Source organism: Eptatretus burgeri, unplaced genomic scaffold (assembly GCF_056783735.1).
Source record: "Eptatretus burgeri isolate ZD-2024b unplaced genomic scaffold, Ebu_testis_v1 Ebu_testis_scaffold_572, whole genome shotgun sequence".
NCBI classification, from domain to species: domain Eukaryota; kingdom Metazoa; phylum Chordata; class Myxini; order Myxiniformes; family Myxinidae; genus Eptatretus; species Eptatretus burgeri.
Genome location: NW_028222521.1, coordinates 10,091 through 15,000, shown reverse-complemented (window position 1 = coordinate 15,000; position 4,910 = coordinate 10,091). Strand labels below are relative to the sequence as shown.

Sequence of the window (4,910 nt, the reverse complement as noted above, 5' to 3'; positions counted from 1 at the left end):
CACGTTTCTCCAATTACTGTGAATAAATACCCCATTTGTTAAATGTATCAGCTCGTTTCTGTGTTTCTTCCATTGGCTCAGCATGGCACGTGTTGGTGAATTACAAAGGCTGTTGCTGCTGTAAATGTACATTTGGACCGACGGGACTTCGGCAACCATCCGCTCGGGTTGCGCACGGGTCGGGTACGCAAACGGCTCGACGAGTGCTGTCGAGAGTGTGAATACTCGGTAGCTCGCCACGTGGATCTCTAGGTATTTTGAAGATTGGCAAATAACCCTGTACCACGTGGTGGAATTATTGACTATTCACGGTCCGGTAAGGGACCCATACCCTCAGAGTTTTCCGAAAGGTACGATCTAGATTCCGGGTGTTCGGTAGAGTCGACCGTACTGCCCCACCTCGCGGTCATGCTCGCAGCCAATACCCGGCTCCACAACACTATGACATAATTATCATTAAAACATTCTACACGAGTCGTCACTCTTCTGGTGAAAATTTTGTCTCAAACCGACAAGCGGTTGCGGAGGAAAAACACTAAAGTTCTGTGCAAGCAAACAAACAAACAAACAAAGATGAAAAATCAGTGACAACTTGGTGAAACGGAACGGCACTCGGTAGAGCACATACCTCCGCCATGCTGAATAGTTCACATTTTGTATGCCGCTGATAAGGTCCGGATTCAGATCCGACCTAACAAAAAATCGAATCGGCTTGTTCTCGTCACCTAAATCATCCACCGAGTTTTGTCACAACTCGTCCACAACTTTGAGAAAACATGCTTTACATAGTCTTTGGCCCTATCACTCAATGGTGAAGAATCACTTAAAAGTTCTCGTATCCACATCCAGATCCGATCCTTCACCAAAATCGAATCAATTAATCCTAGTCACACGTACAACATGTCCACAAAGTTTCGTCCAAAGTCATCCACAACTTTGAGATATCCTGCTCACACCAAAGACATGACAGGGGTGAAAAACATAACCTCCATCCACCTTAGGTGGCAGAGGTAATAAGAATGCGTGTCGTTTGAAAAATAAAAAGACCTCCATGAAATAGAGGACTTTGGGGTTGAAAAATGTCTACAACGGAAGCAAATGCAACTGCATCAGCTATTACACAAGGTAATCGATCTTGGTTGATGTGGCAGTAAGCCCAATGTAAACCATTAGCCAATCTCTTATGGGATCATGGGGGAAAGTCCAATGCAGCAGCACACAAAGTACTAAAGCCCCATGGTGTGACCGGTTTCAACAATTCACAAAATAAATTCCACCACTGCCCTCCTCCAAAAGCTAAAATACAGCGTACCAAACCCCAAATCGGCATGGCAAGCAAACCGCACACAATTACAATCACTCGGCCATGGCCCAGAGGAACAAAGACGCCCCCGTTGCTCTTGCCAAGCTGAGAGGCACGACCCGTGGATCACATAGCCAAAGTAGCATCAGATTGTTGTGAAAAATTACCATTATAGGATGGCGCAGAGGTAGCTCTCTGACCTTCAGGCAGTCTTGTCTGCATTTGATTCCTGAAGCGACTATAAACAGTCAGATCGATCTTTTACAAGCAGGGTGTCATATCAAAAAGTGGTCACTCTCAGAAGGACGTTAACCTGGGTGTCTTCACCTGTTGGCATGAGCTGGGGGACGTTAAACTTCCCATGGTGTTCTTTTGCAAAGAGCAGGCAAGTGTTCGCAGTACCCTGAACAAACGACATGAACTGGAGTGTCAGGCCTGGCCAGCCGTTTCGTGAAAGGCTTTGGGCAGAAAAAAAATGTTCCCCACCAACCGTGCAAAAAGGCGGTAATAATAGTGGCCTTCAACGTATTTGTGGTGGCGGTAGTGGTAGTACGATCTGGGGAGAGATTCGTGTGGAGGAAATGCAATGACATGCATGCTTGTTGGAGTAGGACAACACCCTCGATTCATGATGAACATCAGAGTTGAGAAGACCCAGAGATGGGCTACGCCGATGATCCCAATACCATGTGAACTTTCCACTCTCGAGAGACTCGGGGGTTTGAATGAATGTTCACTTTTCTTCCACTACCATGATGATTTGATCCAAACGTTTAAGGTGTTACACGGGAAAGACCAGATTAGACAGCACGTCTTCATCCAGGCAGAATACCTTTCAACGTGAGACCCCTCTGTTAAAGCCTTTATGAAAAGGTTTGCATTAGATGTGAAGAAAAAAAAATAGTATTAGTATTTAGTAGGCCTCCGTCGGTCGATGTCAACCATGGATGATGATGCGTCCGAGTTGTGCTTTGAGGCCGTGGTGACGTCACGGCTAAAACAGCGTCGGCCTTGGCTGATCAGTCCGATTCGGGAATGGCAGTCTCTGCCGCATCGGGTGCAGGTGTGGGTGGTCGCAGGGTTGTCTCCACAGAAGCGCGCCTTCTGTCCAGCTCTCTTTTCTTCAAAGTTCTGGATCTTTTCCTCCTGCCTCGAGTTGTCTTTGGAGCACGCTGTGCCATCTGCTGCGGTCAGCAGCTATGTCCTCCCAGCTCTGTGTTGAGTAATATATATATTTTCAGTAAGATGATAGTTGAAGACTGGAACTGTCTTCACCAGTATACTGTGGAACCTCAGTGTGTTGAAATGTTTAAACAGGCTCTACACAAGGGTTTCAACTTTGATCGGCCATCACACATGGACCCTCCGAACTGCATCACCAATTGAACCAAGATGAATGTGCTGCGACCTGGCACCTGTGTGCACTGTGCAATGACATGGCACACAGGCAGAGCCAGATTTCGGGGCAGGCAGGCAACCTGGGGCGTCAGGCTCGGAATGAGCCCACCAGGAAGCTACAACAAGGAACAATAAAGAAATTTGGCGCAGGAGGTGGCCATTAGGACTCAGCCGATCATGCCTACACTACACAGACATCACCAACAGATAAAATCCATCCATCAAACTGACTCAATGTCATTAAGGGGATGGGGAGAGGAGGTACAAGGATATCAGCAGGATGGTAAAATAAAAATGAAAACTTTTGGGGGGGAGAGAAAGAGAGAGGGGAAGACTGGGTTTTGGGGTGAAGAATACACACGAAAAACCACACACTATCCTTTGACGAGACCCTCACCACCATCTGTCCTTACTAGTCACTTACCCACTCATAAGGTATTCAAAAGTTGAACAAACAGAGAGAGCGAGGGGCAACGCAGACCCTTGCCTGGGCGGCATGTTATCTCGGGAGGCCCTGCACACAGTTGCCAAGTGGACCGGCAGACAGCGATTCGATGTCAAAAAAAAAAACACGAAAGGAGAACGAGGTGAAAAAAGTCAACAAAATGGATAGTGTCGTCTTTATTAAAATTAGACTCCCAAATGCGAACTCCACATCGATATAGATCGCTTTGACACGATTAAACGATTGTACGAGGTTCGAGGAAGTCACAGGATGTTCAAAACAAACGGGGAAGAAAGTGTGATGCGAAGCAAACACGTCGAGAAAGCCGAGTCTCGTTTACTCAACAGCTTCTTAGTCTCTTTCGTGTGCAAATATCAATCAACCAAAGCACCCCCAACATCCTCCTCACAGAAAAATGTTAATAAAATTTTAAAATCTCCTCAGCAATGGGAAGCAAGACAACATCCTCCTCACAGAAAAAAAAAATATATATATATATATATAAAATTTTAAAATCTCCTCAGCAATGGGAAGCAACACAACATCCTCCTCACAGAAAAAAAAAATATAAATAAAATGTTAAAATCTCCTCAGCAATGGGAAGCAACACAACATCCTCCTCACAGAAAAAAAAAAAAAATATATATATATATATATATATATATATATATATATATATATATATATATATATATATATAAAAAATGTTAAAATCTCCTCAGCAATGGGAAGCAACAACACCACTGACAAAGAAACAGAACATGTGAAATAACCCTCAACTGAAAAAAAAACAAATAATTGTCAATCAATTCAAACAAATCCAGTCAGACCCAAGACAAATGAGGACTGCAGTGATTTGAGTGATGTCAGTGAAACGGCACAGAAAGTGCACTGTCGGGCACATCGAAATCCCGCGCAAATAGAAACAGGAACTGAGAGGATGAAGAATCGAGCGCAATGCGCACGAGCACGCTTTCTTCTCCCATTTATTTGCTTCCTTACCTTTCCCGTTTGTCGCGCTGAGGCGAAAATCTCGAAGATCCTCACCGCGCCCAGTTTATCACCCACTGGCCCCTCCCCCTCCCCGGGCTCGACTCCTATCGAGCGTTCTGATTGGCTCGCGCTGAACAAAAGCTTCAGTAATGCGGACGCTCATTGAATCGTTCGCACTCTTTCAAACTTGTGACTAACGACGGGGACAACCGAGATCGATCGTTATCTCTCGCGTCGAAGCTTATTGACGTTTGTATATTTTTTGACAATCGTTTGATCGCTCTGTTTGAGTTGATCGTACAACTTTATATAAACAGTGATTTTTCTTTGTTGTAAATGAGCTTTTCGAGAGAGAACATAGCCACGCCCACATGCGTCAGCGGAGAAGGAGGAGTGTATTTTTTTTGTTTTATTGTATTTTATTTCGAAGAAAAAATATTTTATATCGCACTTTTTCAGACGTCGGAAATCTTGTCTGCTTGTATAATGTATTCCATGACGATATTTCTATGAAAGCTGGGCACACTTTATACGCGTCTAACACCAACGTTACCAGGGCAATACACCGCCTGGCAAACACCAACGTTACCATGGCAATACACCGCCTTACAAACTTGTCGCTGCACGATGTCTGCAGAGATATTATAGCAATGTCTCTTGAAGCAAACTCGACGTTATTATTTGAAAATAATGCATCAGAGACATAGGTCATCAATTAAGCGGTCTCAGTCGTGATCAATGAAGTTAAAAGCTGGAGGAGGGTCAGGAAGA

General features: G+C 44.6%; 1 protein-coding gene across 1 annotated transcript in view; it reads right to left on the bottom strand.

Moving 5' to 3' along the window:
* LOC147007138 (uncharacterized) overlaps window positions 1–4,269 on the bottom strand; it is a 12,901-nt gene extending 8,632 nt beyond the window's left edge. The window contains exon 1 of the mRNA XM_085867542.1: window positions 4,149–4,269. The gene's annotated coding sequence lies outside the window, so the exon portion shown is untranslated. The remainder of the gene's footprint in view (window positions 1–4,148) is intronic.
* Window positions 4,270–4,910: the final 641 nt, after the last annotated feature.